At 41.1% G+C, this 22,877-nt stretch overlaps 1 protein-coding gene across 19 annotated transcripts in view; it reads left to right on the forward strand.

The window, feature by feature from the left end:
• The window catches only part of mbnl1 (muscleblind-like splicing regulator 1), a 174,786-nt gene that overhangs the window by 16,960 nt on the left and 134,949 nt on the right, over positions 1-22,877 (forward strand). For 7 of the 19 annotated variants that reach the window (XM_061920144.1, XM_061920146.1, XM_061920148.1 and 4 more), the window contains exon 1: positions 11,107-11,345. The exons of 2 other annotated variants lie outside the window; for them this stretch is intronic. The gene's annotated coding sequence lies outside the window, so the exon portion shown is untranslated. Of the gene's footprint in view, positions 1-10,994; positions 11,020-11,103; positions 11,346-12,026; positions 12,177-22,877 lie in introns of those variants that run through there. 10 more of the 19 variants (XM_061920134.1, XM_061920140.1, XM_061920141.1 and 7 more) reach the window with 6 other exon arrangements.

Consider the following 22,877-nt stretch of genomic DNA (forward strand, 5'->3'; position numbering starts at 1 on the left):
TACTTTTTGTGTATTCATACTCACCAAAAAACACGTGGAAAACATGAATCTTCACAGAGTTCTGAGGATGGTCCTTTCAAATGGGCCCTTAATGGAGGGCTTCAGAATTAAGAATTCCACATTCAACATAATTTACTTACAGACTTGTGAGGACAACCCAAGTCTATTAATGTGAAAGATCCGTCCAATGACCAGGACTGTAGAGAACATGTCTATAGAGGTTCTCATTCATCCAGGTCAATGACTAGATCCGACCATTTCTGACCAATCGAAGTCTTTGCGAATGAACTGATGAAGCCTCCTTGGATGAAAGGTGAAACGTCTTCTGAGACAAACCAAACAGGTTGCGAACGATTGAATGCTCTGAGAAAACTGGGAGGAACACACCTCTTCAGCCATCTTTTGACTACACTAAAGACCTCACTGTAGTGCTGCGCGATATGGACATAAACTGATGCCCCTGTCTTTTTAGTTCGATACCGGTATACGGCTTATCTGGGCAGATTAAGGCCCGGGGGCTGCATGCGGCCCGTTAAGCTTTTCAATCTAGCACGCCGGACATTCCCCCCAAATTTTTTTAGATCTTTAAGATGGAAACTGTAGCGGCCATTATGATATGCAATAATGTTTTCTAATAGTCTTGAACTATACAAAGTATTTCAATGGTAGAAATCTGCGCTTTTGCATGATATACCAGTAATATGGTAATCTAATTAGTTACTATGGTAATCTAATTAGTTACTATGGTAATCTAAGTCACAGCAGCTCAGACGAGGCACCAAGCAGTGTGAGTGGGGAGCGTTTCCACAGAGTCTTTCCAGATCTGCCAGCCGGAAATGCGGGTGTCATGGACAGGCACAGAAATATATTTTTTTTAAATAAAGTTCTAAAGCTTAGTGATACATCAGATTTATCAGATTGTAGGTGGGTTTTTTTTTTACCTTTCGCGTTCATATTTCGCTGCGTTTGTTGCATTTCACATGAATGTAAAAAATGTGGATGGAGAGTGGGTGTGATGTTCATATGTTGTCAATATTCAGTGTTTTATGGTTCATAGTTAATATTGTAAATCACACATTCTTTATTTTCATGTACATTCTGGGTCTCTCATTCAGTAAAATAATTTAATATTCCATTCTGTTTTTTAAGGCGTTCTGTCAATAACATTTTTAGCTTTCAGTCAGACATTATTGTGAGGTTTTGTATTAGTCTTCCTAAAAATAGATTTACTGGCCCCAAGACACATTTTTTTCTCAAAATTTGCCCTTTGCCCTTGAGTAAAAATAATTGCCCGAGCCTGGTATGTGGTATGTACCGGTACCTTAGTAAAATTAGCTAAATGCTTAAAGTTGCTTAAGTGTTTTAACCAGTGTTAAAGGCCTACTGAAATGAGATTTTCTTATTTAAATGGGGATAGCAGGTCCATTCTATGTGTCATACTTGATCGTTTCGCGATATTGCCATATTTTTGCTGAAAGGATTTAGTAGAGAACATCCACGATAAAGTTCGCAACTTTCGGTGCTAAGAGAAAAGCCCTGCCTCTACCGGAAGTCGCAGACGATGATGTCACCCGTGTGATGGCTCCTCACATATTCTCATTGTTTTTAATGGGAGCCTCCAACAAAATGTGCTATTCGGACCGAGAAAACGACAATTTCCCCATTAATTTGAGCGATGATGAAAGATTTGTGTTTGAGGATATTGATAGCGAAGGACTAGAAAAAAAACAAACACGATTGCATTGGGACGGAACCGATGTTTTTAGACACATTTACTAGGTTAATTCTGGGAAATCCCTTATCTTTCTATTGTGTTGCTAGTGTTTTAGTGAGTTAAATAGTACCTGATAGTCGGAAGGGTGTCTCCACGGGTGTCTTGACGCGCAGTGTCTCAGGGAAGTCGACGGCAGCTATGGACGGCGCAAGCTCAGCTTTTCTCCGGTAAGAACTGACTTTTTAACCACAACTTTCTCACCGAAACCTGCTGGTTGACATTTGGCAGGGATCCATGTTGGCTTGACCGCGCTCTGATCCATAGGATAGTTTCACCTCCAGGAATTTTAAACAAGGAATCACAGTGTGTTTGTGTGGCTTAAGGCTAAAGCTTCCCAACTTCATCTTTCTACTGTGACTTTTCCAATATTAATTGAACAAATTGCAAAAGATTCAGCAACACAGATGTCCAAAAAACTGTATAATCATGCCGTTAAAGCAGACGACTTTTAGCTGTGTGTGTGCTCAGCGCTCATACTTCCTAAAAACCCGTGACGTCTTGCGTACACGTCATCATTACACGACGTTTTGAAGACGAAACTCCCGGGAAATTGAAAATTGTAATTTAGTAAACTAAACCGGCCGTATTGGCATGTGTTGCAATGTTAATATTTCATCATTGATATATAAACTATCAGACTGCGTGGTGGGTAGTAGTGGGTTTCAGTAGGCCTTTAAGAGTACTCTGATTATTTTTGTTGTAAATAGTAACACAAACCTGTTGTTTATTTTTATAAAGTAATTACTTAAGTGTTACTATGTCTCAGCAATTTTTGAGGCACTTTTCAACAGAGTTGTAGCTAAACATTTGACACACAGAGCAAGTGTCAGAGAAGAGCTACCGTTAACTCCTGGGCTAAATCGAGTAACAGAAGTGAAACACAAGATGAGATTAGTGATAAAGTTGCTACCAGGAGAGATATACGTTCTCAAGAAAATTTGTGTATGTGTAAATGATGATGTAATCACTCACCAGATGCCAAATGCAGTTGCTGTACAAAGCATTGCATCACTCGGGATTCGAGAAGTCAGCATCGCGCTGCCATATTTAAAAAATATTTTGGGTGTCATCAAAGAAGCTTCTGTAAACACACAAGGAGTGGTGGTGATGCAAAGAGGATACCTTGTGCTTCGCCTGTCAGGTGCAGAGAGGAGCAAATGGCCGTAAAAAGGCACATCAAAAACACCGGTATGGCGGTATGTCTCGAATATATAGCACTTTCTAAAATGTACTGGCATTAACTATATTACCAGTATACCGCCCAGCCCTATCTCACTGTTAAAGGAGCCATATGTAATAATTTCATGTCAAGTCATTTATTAATGGCCCTGATATGTCAAAAGGCATTAATAAATCATGTTCTTTTCCAATACCTTTATAATTGATAAGTGTAGCTCAGCCGGGATATGCTCATTTCAAAATTTGATTTACAGCCCCGAAATATTATTGTTTTCATTTCGATGTCCCGCCCTTTACCGTTTGACCAATTAGAAAATCCATGAGTGTGTCACATCCAGGTTGCTTGTTACGCACCACCCTCTTCGTCTGGTTGCTGCCACTGGGAAAGTTATTAAACATGTCAGACCTTAGGACATCCAAAAGTTACCATTCTCAACTTAATTATGACAAAGCCAGGTGAAGATTTGTATCGGGGTTGCTTTTTTGAAAGATCGAGACGATTGAAGGCGGATAATATTTTTTCATCTGACGCCAAACTTGTTCATTTCCTCCTTGATAAGTAAGTCAGGCTATGACGTTTTCTTATTACTTGTAATAAATGGTAATAGACATTTGGTATGCAAACTATATTGTCTAATACAGTCTTTGATCTTGTCTAACAAAGATAGAATGTTCCTGCAACGAAAGGTTAGAGGGGAACATTATCACAATTTCAGAAGGGTTAAAACCAATAAAAATCAGTTCCCAGGGGCTTATTTTATTTTTTGAAGTTTTTTTTCAAAATTTTACCCATCCCGGAATATCCCTAAAAAAAAGCTTTAAAGTGCCTGATATTCGCTATCTATGAAAATCGTCCATTTTCCTGTGACGTCATCCAGTGATGCCAATACAAATAGCACAGCAAGATATAGCGACATTAGCTCGGATTCATACTCTGATTTCAGCGGCTGAAGCGATTTCAAAAGATTATGCATGTATTGAAACGGATGGTTGGAGTATGGAGGCAGATAGAGAAACCGAAATTGAAGAAGAAACTGAATCTATTGAGCGAATAGCTATTGACGCTATTCGGCCATGTTTGCCGTAGCGTCGTCGGTAAAATGGACGGACCAACGATCGGAAGTTTCGCATCTTGTGACACTGGATCAACTTAAATCCATCGATTGGTAAGTGTTTGTTTGGCATTACATGTGGATGGAGGGACACGCTGGATGTAAATATAGTTTGAAATGTACATACAGCTAGCATAAATAGCCTTTTAGCATCGATTAGCTGGCAGTGATGCCGCGAAAAAATATGTCTGATTAGCACATAAGTCAACAACATCAACAAAACTCCGCTTTGTAATTTAGTTGACTTTGTCATTGGAAATGCATCTGCAGGATATCCATACATCTCTGTGCCATGTCTGCCTTAGCATCGCCGGTAAAATGTGCAGACACTCCGGCACATTCAATAGGGGTCTGGCGGCAGATTTCTTTGACTTTGTCGTTGGAAATGCATCTGCTTTGAGTGTCGCAGGATATCCACACAATCTTGTCATCTCTGTAGTAGCATGGCTTTCGTCGATAAAGTGTGCGGAACAAACGACTGACCAGTTCGTTGGCTTTCCCCACACCCTCGTATTTTGAACAAATTTCGTCCAATTTCTTGCCACTTTCGCATCTTTGGGCCAGTGGTGCAACTTGAATCTCTCCCTGTTAGTGTTGTTACACCCTCCGACAACACACCGACGAGGCATGATGTCTCCAAAGTTCCAGAAAATTGTCGAAAAAACGGAAAATAACAGAGCTGAGACGTGGTGTTTGTAATGTGTTTGAGAAAAGAGTAGAAGGGCGTTTAATTCGCCAAAATTCACCCATTTAGAGTTCGGAAATCGGTTCAAAAAATATATGTTGTTTTTTTTCTGCAACATCAAGGTATATATTGACGCTTACATAGGTTGGGTGATAATGTTCCCCTTTAACATGCTAGCCCGGTCAATGACACATCGACATACAGGAAACGGAGGAAATATATGCCCATTAGACTGTATGTCGATTTGTATTCGAACTGCCAGGGTAAAATATATATTCTCGACAAATTACACCCATCTGGATATGGGTAGTGTCAATGCCTATTCCGTTCTCAATATGCTGACACGCTGAGGAAATGGGTTCCAACATTAGCACGGCTGTCATCATGGCAATGTGAAATATATGGAGACAGCCAACGAACATGATAAAAATAATTTCTCATTGGTGTTTTCATATTGTGGACTACATGTACAAAGTTATGTCCATCTGAAACATTTGAAACAGAAGCCGAGAGGCATACCTTGATAAAATGTCTCCTCTTCAGTTTTGGGCGTACATTACGATTCTAATCAAGCTCTACTTATTTTCACAAGTATAATCATTGCTAGCGTTGGTTGTAGTTGGTTTTAGTCCTTGTTTTCTGATAGTACTGACAATAATCATATGATTTCCATTTGTTGTGATATTGCACGCAGGCATGACGGACTTCTTCCTGAAAATAACCTAATTTCAGTGTAAAACGCTTGTTTATTTAGCTTATACGGTCCCAGCACCTCAACTCCTAGTAAGAGCCAGTGGAAGTTTGAAGCACCTTGGAGTAGCCCAGTCCATCCAGTTGGATTCGGCTGCGTACCTGGAAACCTCAGTCAGAAAGAGGGGGTGGGGACTACAGAATTTGGACCGTGATTGCAGTACCATTTCTGGGCAAATGTTTTCATAATTATTTGAATCCCACTTTTGACAACAAGTTTACCCCCCACGTCTGGCAGGCAGATAACATACTCAAGTGTAGTTACGCGCAATTTCAGTACTTACAGAAGCAGGCTCATGTCTCAAGAAAGTGCCTCCATGCGTGTCAAATAGCTCCACGATTAGTTGGAAAGGGCTCGCCTGTCCAATAGGACATGGTTAACATTCCCAGCAGGCACAACAAATTGATACAATGTTGATTATACATACATATGTCTTTTTAAAACTGATTTTGAAACAACGTTGTAAAATACAGTATTTTTTGGATTATAAATCGCTCCGGAGTATACGTCGCACCGGCTGAAATTGCATAATGAAGAAAGAAAAAACATACCGTATTTCCTTGAATTGCCGCCGGGGCGCTAATTAATTTAAAGTCTCTTCTCACTCCTGCGCTTACCAAAGGCATGCGGTAAAAGTAAGCATGCGCTGTCATGCCTGTTAATCTGGGTTTATGTTTGATCATGTTATGTTTTGTGTTTTGGACTCTTGTTTCCCGTTTTGCACTTCCTGGTTTTGTTTGTTTCCATAGCAACCCATTAGTTTCCACCTGTTCTCCTAGTTACGCCCCTGCCCTCAGTCCCGCACCTGTTTTACATTACCACAGCTACTATTTAAGTCATTTTCTTTCTGTTCATCGATCTGGGAACTTTGCCTGCATAATGCTAATGCTTACTCACCATGACCACGCACCTATCTGGCCTTGCCAACCTTCTTACCTTGCCATGCTGCTAACCATTTTGACCACGCTACGTAAGATTTTTGTATTTTTTGCCTCAGTGCAAGTTTTTGGTTTATTGTGTATCTTTGACAGTATCTTTTGTTTATATGTAGATAGTCATGCCATTGTGCTATTTTTTTTTGTTTGAAGTATTAGTATAGATTATTATCCGCCACCGAGCGCGGCCTTTGTTTTGCCTTTTTGTATTTAAGTGTATAAATAAATAATCATGTACTCACATCCACGCCTGACTCGTCCCAAATAATCTCTGCATCGAAGAATCAAAACTATTCCATGCCCGGCGTGACATGCGCTAATTATTTTAAAACCTCTTAGCAAAGGTATGCAGTAACAATTTGAGTGTGATGTAAGCTTGGACCTTAAATCCTACTGAATAGCTCTTAATCTTCTGCCCTTTATGCGATTTCAAATTACCGGTATTGAAATCAGCCTCCTCCATTTTGAAAATGATGACAGGGGAAGTGTCACTTGTGACGTCACAAGTTTGACCAGGCGGTAATACTAAGCATGCGCTAATTATTTTGGGAAGCGAGTTTGACCCGGCAGTAATTCAAGGCAGGCGCATACTATATGCCCTGCGGCAATTCAAGGAAATACGGTATGTATACGTCGAACTGGAGTATAAGTCGCATTTTTGGGTGAAATTTATTTGATAAATTCCAACACCAAGAATAGACATTTGAAAGGCAATTCAAAATAAATAAAGAATAGTGAACAATAGGGGGCTTCACGGTGGAAGAGGGGTTAGTGCGTCTGCCTCACAATACGAAGGTCCTGAGTATTCAGGGTTCGATCCCGGACTCGGGATCTTTCTGTGTGGAGTTTGCATGTCTTCCCCGTGAATGCGTGGGTTCCCTTTGGGTACTCCGGCTTCCTCCCACTTCCAAAGACATGCATCTGGGGATAGGTTGATTGGCAACACTAAATGGTCCCTAGTGTGTGAATGTGAGTGTGAATGTTGTCTGTCTATCTGTGTTGGCCCTGCGATGAGGTAGTGACTTGTCCAGGGTGTACCCCGCCTTCCGCCCAATTGTAGCTGAGATAGGTCAAATAAATGTCACAACCTGACATGTAATAAATGTCATCAAACAGCATGTTGTTTCAAAGTTGTATTTGTGTTGTAGAGTTTCCGTTGGAAAATGACTAAAATTCAATGGTCAAATCAACATCAGAACCCAACATTGATTAAACGTTGTCAAAAAGGTGGTTGTTTTAACGTTATGTTTGAGTTGCTCAACGTCAGGACCTAATTCAACAAGTTCATGTGCCTGCTGGGTTCTACTTTTGACACAGTTTGACATGGAACTTTTGAGAATGGTCCTTCGACCTGTGTACTCCACAGACGGCCTGACCGTAAACCACCAAAATTCTGACTCCAGATTTTACACTGTGCCCAGTTGCCAATTAAATTATTCCGAATATCCCACCAAGCTTCGGGATCATTCGCATATCACCTTTTGCAAGGTTCTCGAGAATGACCTCACACTTTGCCATTCCGCCTCTCACAACATTGAACAGTTTAGGATTCATGCAGATGCTCAGGCCACAATTTCCAAGAGCTTAAAGGCCTACTGAAATGAGATTTTTTTATTTAAACGGGGATAGCAGGTCCATTCTATGTGTCATACTTGATCATTTTGCGATATTGCCATATTTTTGCTGAAAGGATTTAGTAGAAGGCTTCACGGTGGCAGAGGGCTTAGTGCGTCTGCCTCACAATCCGAAGTTCCTGCAGTCCTGGGTTCAAATCCAGGCTCGGGATCTTTCTGTGTGGAGTTTGCATGTTCTCCCCGTGAATGCGTGGGTTCCCTCCGGGTACTCCGGCTTCCTCCCACCTCCAAAGACATGCACCTGGGGATAGGTTAATTGGCAACAATAAATTGGCCCTAGTGTTTGAATGTGAGTGTGAATGTTGTCTGTCTATCTGTGTTGGCCCTGCGATTAGGTGGCGACTTGTCCAGGGTGTACCCTGCCTTCCGCCTGATTGTAGCTGAGATAGGCGCCAGCGCCCCCCGTGACCCCAAAAGGGAATAAGCGGTAGAAAATGGATGGATGGATGGATTTAGTAGAGAACATCGACGATAAAGTTCGCAACTTTTAGTTGTTAATAGAAAAACCTTGCCTTTACCGGAAGTCGCAGACGATGACGTCACCCGTTGAGGGCTCCTCACATCCTCACATTGTTTTTAATGGGAGCCTCCAACAAACAAAGCTATTCGGACCGAGAAAACAACAATCTCCCCATTAATTTGAGCGAGGATGAAAGATTCGTGTTTGAGGAAAAAAAAAAAATCAAGTTAAAAAAAAAAAACGCGATTGCATTGGGACGGATTCACATGTTTTTAGACACATTTACTAGGATAATTCTGGGAAATCCCTTATCTTTCTATTGCGTTGCTAGTGTTTTAGTGAGTTAAATAGTACCTGATAGTCGGAAGTGTGTGTCCACGGGTGTCTTGAGGCCAGTGTCTGATGGAAATCGACGGCAGCTGTATGGACGGCACAAGCTCAGCTGATCTCCAGTTAGTGGCAACTTTTTACCACACTTTTTTTCACCGAAAACTGCTGGTTGACATTTGGTCGCGATCCATGTTCGCTTGACCGCTCTGATCCATAGGAAAGCTTCACCTCCGGGAATTTTAAGCAAGGAATCACTGTGTGTTTGTGTGGCTAAAGGCTAAAGCTTTCCAACTCCATCTTTCTACTTTGAACAAATTGCAAAAGATTCAGCAACACAGATGTCCAAAATACTGTGTAATTATGCTGTGTGTGTGCGCAGCGCTAATATTTCCTCAACAGTCCGTGACGTCAAGCGTACACGTCATCATTCCGCGACGTTTTCAACAAGAAACTCCCGGAAAATTTAAAATTGCAATTTAGTAAACTAAAAAGGCCGTATTGGCATGTGTTGCAATGTTAATATTTCATCATTGATATATAAACTATCAGACTGCGTGGTCGGTGGTAGTGGGTTTCAGTAGGCCTTTAATATATTACCACTACCTTAAATCCAATTATCTGAGGGCCTTGAAGGTATGTACACTTTTACATGAGGTTCAATCAACCTTTTGTTGTTGCTGAACTAAAGCTAAACTGCTATGGTTTGCATTTCTTTTCACAGTGTTTCTCTCAAGCGATAGAAGGCCAGTGTTTATTGGAATGTTCAAGAGCTTGAGTGTAGACCAGCTTGATTTAATACAGACTGGGTGTAAGAGTTGGATGCCAAAGCAGAACAATTACGAGGAGATTGCCTCTACCGAGGAGGTCATGTTCTTATTAGCGTGGGTCTATCATTTACGTATAAGCAAATTCTTGAAATTGAATTCAATAATTTTCAAAACATTTTATGAATATTAAAATTCATACTTCGGCTTCCTCCTACTTCCAAAGACATGCATCTGGGGATAGGTTGATTGGCAACACTAAATTGGCCCTAGTGTGTGAATGTGAGTGTGAATGTTGTCTGTCTATCTGTGTTGGCCCTGCGATGAGATGGCGACTTGTCCAGGTTGTACCCTGCCTTCCGTCCGATTATAACTGAGATAAGCGCCAGCGTCCCCCGTGACCCCAAAAGGGAATAAGCGGTAGAAAATGGATGGATGGATATTTGAAATAACTTTAATGTGTGTCGTGTTTGACACACATTTAAGACGTTTGGAAACTATTTGCAATGAAATCTTGTTGGTTGGGGTGTAAGTTGCATAGATATTGATAAAATAACTTCCTTCCACATGCCCAAAGCTTCCTAAAATGTTTAAAAGTGGTTCGTGCATTGGGTAGGAGGCGAGGGTATAACTGCCGTGGCACCAGTATCGCCCCCTTTTCGTGGAAAATTATATCTCCAGGGTGTACTCTGCCCTCCGTCCGAGTTCCCCCCAGGACCCTGTAAGGCACAAGCGGTAGAAAATGAATGGATGGATGGGTTTGGTGCATTGGAAAGCATGTGACCGCATGACTGCTGTGGCACCATTATCGCCCCCTTGTGGTGTAAAATCATAAGTTATATCGATTCCACGTTATTCCATATTCCTGATTTTTGGGATGGAGTGTCGGGGAACTAGGAAGGACGTGACCGCGTACGTGATTCGTCCCAGGGACCTTGCCTGAACCCCTGTGAATGCTGCTCTCGTACTCATTGTTTCTCTTGGTGATACGTTAAACCTCGGGATGCTTTTATTATGTTCAAGTTTTCCATATCCTTTCCACCCTGTGCGTCTCATATTTCATTCAATGTGCTTCCATTCTCCCTACTTCTGTCACCGCCCTTATCTTTGAACTGTTTTCTCAAGTCTTCTTCCCTCCTCCCCGTTGACTTCCTCCGCCTGGCTGGCGAGGTGAGGGCATCTGACATAACACTTCCTGGTGTTGTCCTGGTGTTGGCCGGTCCTGCAGCAAGGAATGGACGGACGGCGACGGGACTGTGGGGTCTGCTTGCCTAATCTCCGTCCCCTTCCACAGCTGCCGCCACCCCCGCAAACACACGCCGCTCTCCCCGGACGACCCGCAGGCAGGGGGAAGAACGTCATTGCAGCTCTCTCCTCGGGCGTCAAGAGGCAGGGGTGGGGAGATACTGGCGTACACGGCCAACGCTGCAACGTGCACACACACACACACACACACACACACACTCCTCCCTCCCTCGTTCGCCCTCCCTCTCTCACTGTGTGTTGGGCTCAGCACAGCTCCTCTACTCATTCGCTGCTGATTCACCCGCTTGCCTCTCCTCTGCCGGTCGCTCTGCCGTGCTGTGCTCCGCCTGCCTGCCTGCCTGAGAATGGTCCAGCCGGTGCCTGGGGGTCTGCCGTCGCAGCCTGTCTGAACACACTCACACACACACACAACAAACACAAGAGTCAGCGGACGCAAGGAAGCACACATGTGAAAGGTAAGAGCTCGCTCGGTAATCCCTCGCCTCGGCGCTTTCTCGACCTTTCCTCCCGTGGGTGCTGCAGTCTCGACTTTCCAAAGTGGGCATTTGTGCATTGGAGCAGAGGCGACAGCATGGGGAGTGTTGTCTGTAGGGACGGTGCTGCGAATCAAGGGTTAATTTGTTCCAGCTTGTTTTATAGCCCATTGTCAGTGACACAGTAAGAAACACTCTTGCCTGGAAGCAGACAGTAGCCATTTCCTGACGCTCGTTTACAAGAAGGTGTGTGTTCGTGGAAGGCCGCCGTTGATCCAGGAAGCAGTGGGGAGAATCGATACATCGCCCACTCAGCTTTCATTCCCAATGTCTGACTCAACGCTGTTTGGAGTTGTCCTGCAGAGCTGGCTCATGACGAAGAGGAATGGTTACATTCTCCATTCCCTTGTGCCTCTTCCCTCTGGTGCTGCGTCAGCCCAAAGGAGGGAAGCATGGTTCGGGTGTGTGTGTGTGTGTTAATGTGTGTGTGTGTGTGTTCAAACTACCGCCCTGCTGCATGTAAATTATATGCGACATGTGAAGCTGCTGCTACCTTATATGGTAGGCATAGTATTTCAGTACAGTAGAATCTTGCCAAAACATTCCGGGTCGCGGGAGGAGAGTGTGTGTCTGTGTGTGTGTGTGTGTGGGGGGGGGGGCACTTGGTCTGTGGGTGTGTGTGTGAGTGACTCAGTGAGTGTTTGCATGTGTCTGGTGGAAGGGGGAGTTACCAATAGAGGGACAAAGTTGAGCAAAAGATACGGCCGAAAAGGAAATCAAGCTGTAGTTTTCAGAGTTGGAACTGAATAGAAAGTAAGTAGTGTTGTTTTTTTTTTTTTTGTGTGTGTGTGTGTGTGTGTGTGTGCGCATGCGGATCATATGATTCTAAACAGGCCTGGCAGGGACACTTTGTTAATTGCCCTAACTGAAAAACAAGCCGAATGATATCAGGATGTGCGTCTGTTAGTCATGATCAGATCAGCAGATCTTTAGGAGTTTTTTAGACCCCCCCCCCCCCATGTCTCCTGGCTTCCTCTGGGTGGTGTGTGTCCGTGGTTGGGGCGATGATGTGGAATGTTGTTGTGACTTGGTGGGAGTCAGTAGGTAGCTCAGACAGCAGCTCTCATGCGCACACAAACACAAGTGTGTGTGTGTGTGTGTGTGTGTGTGTGTTTGTGTGTGTGCACACACCAGCAGCAAGTAGACACAACTTCAAAAACTTAGGTACAGCCGCCGATCGAGTGCACAGGCGGGATTATATGCTTGACGGCATCGGCGCTGACAGGTTAAGCCTTTATTACACGAGGGCTTCTCTCCGTGCTCCTACTGTGTTGTGGCCACTTTTCAACAATACGTCTCAGGACCCACGAGCTAATGAAATACCACGCTGAGCTAAAACCAATTGCTTGTGACACGTCATTAGCCCAGTATTTGACTCTTTCACCTTTCTCTGGTATTTATGTATTCGTACTTTTTTTTGTTTTTGTTTTTGTGTCCCAAGTCCAGTGTGTTGTAAGTAGGGTTGTACCGATACCAATATTTTAGTACCCGTACCAAAATGTATTTCGATACTTTGATACTTTTCTTAATAAAGGGGAACCACAAAAAATGGCATTATTGGCTTTATTTGAACAAAAAAAATCTTAGGATTCATTAAAGATATGTTTTTTATTGCAATTTAGTCCTTAAATAAAATAGTGAACATAACTAGACAACTTGTCTTTTAGTAGTAAGTAAACAAACTATGGCTCCTACTTAGTCTGCTGACGTATACAGCAACAAATTGTCATTTATTATTCTATTATTTTGTCAACATTATAAAGGACAAGCTGTGAAAAAATATTATTAATCTACTTGTTAATTTACTGTTAATATCTGCTTATTTTCTGTTTTGAAATGTTCTACCTACATCCATCCATCATCTTCCGCTTATCCGAGGTCAGGTCACGGGGGCAGCAGCCTAAGCAGGGAAGCCCAGACTTCTCTCTCCCCAGCCACTTCGTCTAGCTCTTCCCGGGGGATCCCAAGGCGTTCCCAGGCCAGCCGGGAGAGATAGTCTTCCCAACGTGTCCTGGGTCTTCCCTGTGGCCACCCTCCCTAGGCGTTCGGGTGGCATCCTGACCAGATGCCCGAGCCACCTCATCTGGCTCCTCTCGATGTAGAGGAGCAGCGGCTGTACTTTGAGTTCCTCCCGGATGGCAGAGCTTCTCACCCTATCTCTAAGGGAGAGCCCCGCCACCCGGCGGAGGAAACTAATTTTGGCCGCTTGTACCCATGATCTTATCCTTTCGGTCATGACCCAAAGCTCATGACCATAGGTGAGGACGGGAACGTAGATCGACCGGTAAATTGAGAGCTTTGCCTTCCGGCTCAGCTCCTTCATCACCACATATTTTCTTCTACCTACATATCTGTTGAAATATAAAAATCACTTATTCTTCCGTTGTTTGATATTTTACATTAGTTTTGAATGACAGCACAAATTTAGATATCGACCCGATACCAAGTAGTTAAGGATCACACATTGTTCGTATTCAAAGTCTTAATGTGTCCAGGGACATATTTACTGACTTTATAAAGATAATATTAATAATAAAAAAAAAAAAGATTTTGTGTCGATAAAAAATATCGATGTAATCATAACAGTATCGACTAAATACACTCGTTCTTTGTATCATTACAGTGGATGTCAGGTGTAGATCCACCCATGGGATTTGTTTATTTTGTGACGCCAGTGAGCTTTGTATCCTCCTACGGTGTGGAGTGAAGCATGTTTAGCTGTTACTCATCCTGCAGTGATAATGCTACTTGTAAGAAACTCACTTTATTTGATTAGTGATTTAGAAGTAGCTAAAACAATGCTGACTGCGGATGGATGTTAGCTGCTGGCTGGCTAGCCATGTTTTAAAACACCTCTTCCTGAGGCTGTTTCAGTGTTATAACATCATTTGTATCTTTGGTTTTTACACCAAAATGCGTCCATTCTCCCTTTTCTGTCTACACACTGTGTCTGCTTGTAAGTACTCTGTGTGTGTGCGCGCTGCTGAACATGCTCCTCTGCTCATAAAACCAGCAATGTCACGGCGTGACGATGCGTGGTCATGCCTGTTAAAAAAAAAAAAAAAAAAAAAAAAAAGGCAAACCAGTACTTTTCAATCCATCATACTATACTAGTACCGGTATATCGTACAACCTTAGTTGTAAGTAGCTTTACTTGGTTAGTATTTTGTGTTCCCGCCCTTTTTCTCTCGTGCTTCAAATGAAGGAAAGACTATGACATTTAATAACAGACATTTATTAACTCACTTCACCCCGGCAGCCTTTTGTTTTGCTCTCCACCAGGCCAGCAGGTATGGCTGCGTCTGCTGTATTAGAAGGTCAAGCGAGCTCTCGTCACACCCCACAAGTTTGGCCGGGCTCCTTGAAAAATGATTAACCCAATGAAAGTCATATAGATAATGACGGAACTGGAGAGAATGCAAACATATCCCTGTGTAAGTCTTGTTTGAATACAAAATGAAACCAAAGTGGATGATTAATTTTGTATTTTCTGAGATTATTATCCAGGTTGTAGTTTATATACTTGTATGAAAAATAGTTGTGAAATAATGTATCGTGGTATTTTAGCATTTATCATTCCTGATGACTTTTTTCATCATTTTGCGTCGAAGCAATCGCACTTTAGTCAGTGTATGCAGGAATTTTAATTCAATGTTTTTCCTCATGCAAGAGAGGTCATTTGTTTTGACATTTTTCGCAGTCTCTCTCATGAATTTGAATGAAAAAGTATGTTCGCTCAGTCAAACTCCTTTTCACTGAGGGCTCAGAGGGTCATTTTGAATAGTATATGAATATACACGTATAAGGTTTTGCATCTTGATATTGTTACACAAATGCCTACACATCTGATTATTTCCAATTTTTTTAACATACACTCAAAAAAAAAAAGTGTAGATTTTGCGGTAAAAAATAAATCTGCCAGATGAGTTGCCCGAATAAGAATTTACAATGGAAATAAAAAACGGTGCCACTGCATCTTACGTTGAGAATTTGAGTAGTTAATTTTACAGTGTATTGCTCTAAATGAAAAAAACTACAATTTTTTTAAAACAGTAAAATCTATTGTGTGTCCTACAATTTGATGGATAACTATCTTTTAAATCATGAGTCCAGCCGTTAATTTGTTTTTATTTCAACCAAACATTTTTTTAATGTACAAACCCTGTTTACATATGAGTTAGGAAATTGTGTTCGATGTAAATAAAAACGGAATACAAAGATCCCATATTTCAACCCATATTCAATTGAATGCACTACAAAGACAAGATATTTTATGTTCAAACTCATAAACTTTATTTTTTTTGGGGCAAATCATAATTAACTTAGAATTTCATGGCTGAAACACGTGCCAAAGTAGTTGGGAAAGGGCATGTTCGCCACTGTGTTACATCACCTTTTCTTTTAACAACACTCAATAAATGTTTGGGAACTGAGGAAACTAATTGTTACAGCTTTGAAAGTGAAATTCTTTCCCATTCTTGTTTTATGTAGAGCTTCAGTCAATCAACAGTACGGGGCCTCCGCTGTCGTATTTTACGCTTCATGATGCGCCACACATTTTCGATGGGAGACAGGTCCGGACTGCAGGCGGGCCAGGAAAGTACACACACTTTTTTTGCTGTTGAAACACCTGCTGAATGTGGCTTGGCATTGTCTTGCTGAAATAAGCAGGGGCGTCCATGAAAAAGACAGCGCTTAGATGGCAGCATACGTTGTTCCAAAACCTGTATGTACCTTTCAGCATTAATGGTGCCTTCACAGATGTGTAAGTTACCCATGCCTTGGGCAGTAATGCACCCCCACACCATCACAGATCCTGGCTTTTAAACTTTGCGTCGATAACAGTCCAGGTGGTTCGCTTCCCCTTTGGTCTGGATGACACGATATCAAATATTTCCGAAAACAATTTGAACTGTGGACTCGTCAGACCACAAAACACTTTTCCACTTTGTATCATTCCATCTTTGATGATCTCAGGCCGGTGGCGTTTCTGGATGTTGTTGATAAATGGCTTTCGCTTTGCATAGTAGAGCTGTAACTTGCACTTACAGATGTAGCAACGAACTGTATTTAGTGACAGTGGTTTTCTGAAGTGTTCCTGAGCCCATGTGGTGATATCCTTTAGAGGGGGTAGTGCGTCTGCCTCACAATACGAAGGTCCTGAGTAGTCATGGTTCAATCCCGGGCTTGGGATCTTTCTGTGTGGAGTTTGCATGTTCTCCCCGTGAATGCATGGGTTCCCTCCGGGTACTTCGGCTTCCTACCACTTCCAAAGACATGCACCTGAGGATAGGTTGATTGGCAACACTAAATGGTCCCTAGTGTGTGAATGTGAGTGTGAATGTTGTTTGTCTATCTGTGTTGGCCCTGCGATGAGTTGGCAACTTGTTCAGGGTGTACCCCGCCTTCCGCCCGATTGTAGCTGAGATAGGCACGAGCGCCCCCCGCGACCCCAAAGGGGAATACGTGGTAGAAAATTGATGGAAGGGATGGATATATATATATATATATATATATATATATATATATATATATATATATATATATATATATATATATATATATATATATATGCAGTGCAGTGCAGTGCATCCGGAAAGTATTCACTTTTAGCTGTATTCCAAAATGGAATACTTTCATGTTTGTCCTAAAAATTCTACAGATAATACCCCATAATGACGATGTGAAAAGTTTTTTTTATAATGTTTTGAATTTAGTTTTTTTTCCAATAAAAATGTACCAAAAAAGTGACATGTATAAAAATAAATATTCACAGACTTGCCGCAATACTTTGTTGCTGTACCTTCGGCAGAAATTACAGCCTCAAGTCTTTTTTAAAATGACGCCACAAACTGGTCAGCATTTACAGAGACATCCTGGATGAAATCCAACATCTCCCATCCAACCTGATGGATCATGTAGGTGCTGCAAAGAGGAATGGGCAAAACTGCCCAAAGATAGGTGTGCTAAGCTTGTAGCATCATACAGGCATGTGATTTTTCCGCCTAAAGTCGGAATTCCGTCTTTTTTATCCTCGGGAAAAAAAAAAGTGTTGACCAATCAACTACGGCGTAATATAATATTACGCCGTAGTTGATTGGTCAATATGTTCCTTGTGACCAATCAGGACATCTGTTATTGATGATGACGTTATTACCTCCATTTTCCAAATGTAAACGATGTTGGTTCTCGAGAGAAAGGACGCTTCACGAGTAAAAGAAATTGATAAACATGTCAAAAATAAGTTTCGATGGGACTGGATGGATAGGGAAATCACTGTTACTGTTGGAAAGAAGGAAGTTACGACTTTGTTCGGCGATTTTTTTCGGAAAATCGATCGTCCCGGAAAAGTTTTGTGCACGTGGTGTCATGATAATATTGACTATGGATCACAAGGTTTCAAGGCTTTGGAAGTACATGCCAAACGCCAAAAAACATATGAAACAACTTGAAGCAAGGAAAACAAACTTTTCACTAGCTGGTACTTTTGGATGTCAACCGAAAGTGAGCAAACCTTACGGACTTCATCCTTTGTTTACATCGACAACTGCCATAGACATGGAGAGGAAAGATCCACCCAAACAACCGACTTCAGTTGCAGACAGGGTAGTTAATAATGAGGTAAGCTAAAAAATATTTGCTTGCGAAATACGTATGTTTGTTTTAAATATTAACCAATTATTGCTTTGCGAAATATAAATGGCTTTTTCTAAAAATAAAAAGCCACGTGAAAATATATTATGAAAGTACAGAAATTCAAAGAGTCGCATTATCGATTCCAGTTAACAATTTATTTGAAATAAATTTGCATATAATGCTAGAGGCAGAAGTTGGCTGTGAAATCCAAAAAAGAAGCTACAAAAGCAGAGACCAAAAGGAAAATGCAGGCTGCTCAGAAATTTGCAAGGAAAGCTCATGTTAGGACTCTCCGAGCAAGTAAATGTGTGAAGTGAACTGAAATAATGATGTAATACTGTAAATAAACTGTAGATAATAACACTGATCAATGTGACACCTGTGGATGTGAAATGAACACAAAATGTAAATATTAGTGACTAAATACTGTTGAGACTGAACCATATACAGTGATTCATTAGGATAATTGGGGTATGTATGTTCTATTAATGATGTTTTCATGTCTGTAAACACAAAAATATTTTCTTCAAATGGTGCTGTCTTTGTTAATTTTAGCATGTTAAATTGGTGCCGCCCCCTGACCTGGCTTGGGGCCTTCGTCCCCCAGACCCCCAAGCATTTTTTCAGTCTTTTTCATTGTAGTCAAATCACATGCCTGATCATATTCAAAAAGACTTGAGGCTGTAATTGCTGTCAAAGGTGTATCAACAAAGTATTGAAAAAAGGCTGTGAATACTTCTGTACATGTGATTTTTTTCTTATATGGAGTACATTTAAAAAAAAGGAAATGTTCACATTGTCATTATGGGGTATTGTGTGTAGAATTTAACGGACAAAAATGGATTTTGATATAAGGCTGTAACATAACAAAATGTGGAAGAAGTGAATTACTGTGAATACTTCCCGGATGGCTGAAAATGTTCAATGCAATGGTATAATATTAAGTGTATGATAGTGACGTGACTTGTATCTGATATCACTCCTTAAATGTGTTGCTGTGGAAATCAGCTTGTGTGCTGCTGACAGTGTTCCAGTGTTGGCGACATAAATGAGAGCCGACGAGACTCTTATTAAACCGTAAGGTCAGCCATTGTAGTTGATATCCGTTGACTTCACCGTGTCCTTAATGCCAGTACAAAGATGCAGTGTTGCAGCCCGAATAATACACATCACGCTTTGTGTGTCTCAGAGGTAACGTTGTCTGCAGAGGTTGTTTGTGGACTCTAGTCCAAAACCCATCTTTTCAGCCATGTTTTCAAATGGCTCAACATGCAAATATGTGTATGTGTATATATATATATATATATATATAATGTGTATGTGTATATGTGTGTATATATACATTTTTTTATTTTTTATTTCTGAAACAGATGTTTTTTGTTAACATGTTAAAGGTTTTTAATACAAATAGAAGCATGATATATGTTCGAAATAAGCTCAAACCATAACCATAACATTTCTTTCATGAAGACAAAAATATAAGTTGGTGTATTACATTGATTGGAATCAGACAGGGTTCGCAGTAGTGCTGATAACTTCCACATTTTTGATTTTAATACATTGTGGAGGAGGAAAAAAAGTCATTTCTGTCCAATACCACATGAAAGTGGTTGCTTTTTGCCATCTTATTTGTCCAGTTTCCATTCTTTTTTATGCACTTTACAAGAAATACGTTGATGGCAAACTCTAGTTTGCTTGTGTGCGCTATATTTCTAAGACTCTTATTTTGTTAACGCAGGCAGGATAGAGCAGCACTTTTATTGTGAAGACAGGAACTGTACAGTCGGTCTTTAGAGTTTTGATGGCAGGTACGGCGTGAGAGTCTGTTGAAATAAAAAGTGTTTCTCGCCTTCCTGTCGGTCATTTTTTCTTAATAATGTTTTGGCAGCAGCCGACGTCATCTCACAAGACCGTCGGGTGGTGCAAATGTCAATCAAGTGATGAAAGTGACATCATAGCGAACATTTGATGATTGCTAATTTTTAGGCCTATTTTTTTAATGCCTGGCTGGCGATGGATGACACACCCTCCACCATCGACGTAATGGGCACCCCTGAGTTAAACCTATGACGATCCCTACTATCACTCTTCTTTGCAGTCAACCAGCATCTCCATAGGTATCAAGGCCATTGTGGAACAAGCAGCAGCCCTTAGAGTCTTTCTATGATTGTCACGGAAACCTCAAGAGGCTGTACAGTAAACGTGTATGGTCAGAGGGGGCATTATTGACATGCTATATTCCGCTATCATTGTGGTAGGGTTGTCCCGATACCAATATTTTGGTACCGGTACCAAAATGCATTTCAATGCTTTTCGATACTTTTCTAAATAAAGGGGACCACAAAAAATGGCATTATTGGCTTGATTTTATCAACAAATCTTAGGGTACATTAAACATATGTTTATCATTGTAATCGAAGAACAACTTTGTCCTTAACTAAAATACTGAACATACTAGAAAACGTGTCTTTTAGTAGTAAGTAAACAAACAAAGACTCCTAATTAGTCTGCTGACGTATGCAGTAACATATTGTGTCATTTATCATTCTATTATTTTGTTGTAAAAACATATTATTAATCTACTTGTTCATTTACCGTTAATATCTGCTTATTTTCTGTATCAACATGTTCTATCTACACTTCTGTTAAAATGCAATAATCCCTTATTCTTCCGTTGTTTGATACTTAATATTAGGATTGGATTATACCACAAATTTAGGTATCGATCAGATACCGAGTAATTTAAGTCCTCATGTGTCCGGGGATGTATTTCCTGAGTTTATAAACCTAATATGTATTTTAAAAAAGGAAAAAATATTTTGTGACGATAAAAAATATTGATGTACCGTATTTCCTTGAATTGCCGCCGGGGCGCTAATTAATTTAAAACCTCTTCTCACTCCTGCGCTTACCAAAGGCATGTGGTAAAAGTAAGCATGCGCTAATTATTTTAAAACCTCTTTCCCACTCTGGCATTTACCAAAGGTATGCAGTAAAAATTTGAGTGTGATGTAAGCTTGGACCTTACATCCTACTGAATAACTCTTAATCTTCTTCCCTTCATGCGATTTCAAATTACCGGTATTAAAATCAGCCTCCTCCATTTTGAAAATGATGACAGGGGTAGTGTCACTCGTGACATCACGAGTTAATACTAAGCATGCGCTAATTATTTTGGGAAGCGAGTTTGACCCGGCAGTAATTCATGGCAGGCGCATACTATATGCCCTGCGGCAATTCAAGGAAATACGGTAGTCATAGTAGGATCGACTAGATGCACTCTTGTACTTGGTATCATTAAAGTGGATGTCAGGTGTAGATCCAACCATGGCATTTGTTTACATTCAGGCGTGCTAGCTTTTGTTAGCAGTGACGCCGGTGAGCTATTGTATCCTCCTACGGTGTGTAGTGAAGCATGTTTAGCTATTTTTCGTCCTACAATGATAATGCTGGTTGTAAGAAACTCACTTTATTCGTCGCCACTGAGGCGAGGATTAGTGATTTAGAAGTAGCTAAAACACTGCCGACTGCGGATGGATGTTCGCTGCTAGCTAGCTAGCCATGTTTTAAAGCACCTCTTCCTGAGGGCGTTTCAGTGTTATAACTTCACCTTTATCTTTAGTTTTTAGACCAAAATGCGTCCATTCTCCCTTAGTTGACCCATGTTCAATAAATGACACTTGCAAGTATAGGTAAGCAAGCAACACAAAAACGTTTCATTGAGAATGTAGAACATTACACACGACGCTAAAAATCTGTCAAAATGTTTTAGTACAACTTTGTTAAAGGGAAACATTATCACAATTTCAGAAGGGTTAAAACCAATAAAAATCAGTTCCCAGTGGCTTATTTTATTTTTCGAATTTTTTATTTTTATTTTACCCATTCTCCCTTTTTTGTCTGCACACTGTGTCTGCTTGTAAGTACTAGGTGCACGCGCACTGCCGAACATGCTCCTCTGCTAGTAAAACCAGCAATGTCACGAATGCCCTTTTCAAACAGAGTATAGTACCGTTTTTGACACATTAGTACCGCGATACTATACTAGTACCGGTATACCGCTCAACCCTACATTGTGGGATCCTGAAGTGTTGTGTTTCCTTCCTTTACTTGGATGACCTGTCTTAGCACACGGCCTCCACTCCAGTATGCTGAAGCCCAGCAGTATCAAAGGCGAGGAAAAATCTTCTGCTCTGCAGTCAAAAGCTGAAAATAGAAGCGCTTGGCTGGAAGCTATCATTTTGTTCATTTCGGTTGCCATAGCAGATGTTGCAGTAGAAAACAAGTCAATTGGTGCTGCGTGAACTTTCATTCAACGGTTTGACTAATCGTGTTTTGACCAATGGCGGGAATATCCAAGCAAATTGTTTTAGGGGCCACAATCTTACAGAACGCTAACGACCGAGGGCCCAGACTTCTCCCTTCACTATCAGCCTAATTGTGTGTATTCCAAAGAACCAGCGTCCTGTAGAGTAGACATTAAATTTTGGTCTATTTATTTTGTAGGAGAACAGGAGCACTCTCTTGTTTTTAAAAACACTGCAGAAAAAGCTTGTCAAATATAATCCCTATGCAAAAAACAAAACAAAAAAAACCTTGCAAAATTGTGAGTTTTTTTAACTGAACTTGCAGGCCACCAGTTGAATTGCGCAAATGATGAAAAAAATGGAACATTGAGGAACACTAGCATTATAACTACAGATGTTAAACAAATGAGTACTGACTGCATTTGAAGTTCTGTATTTTTCACACTGAAAGGCGCACTCAAAATCCTTTCATTTTCTAAAAGATCGACACTGCGCCTTATAACCCGGTGCG

This window comes from Nerophis ophidion, linkage group LG14 (assembly GCF_033978795.1).
Source record: "Nerophis ophidion isolate RoL-2023_Sa linkage group LG14, RoL_Noph_v1.0, whole genome shotgun sequence".
NCBI classification, from domain to species: Eukaryota; Metazoa; Chordata; class Actinopteri; order Syngnathiformes; family Syngnathidae; genus Nerophis; species Nerophis ophidion.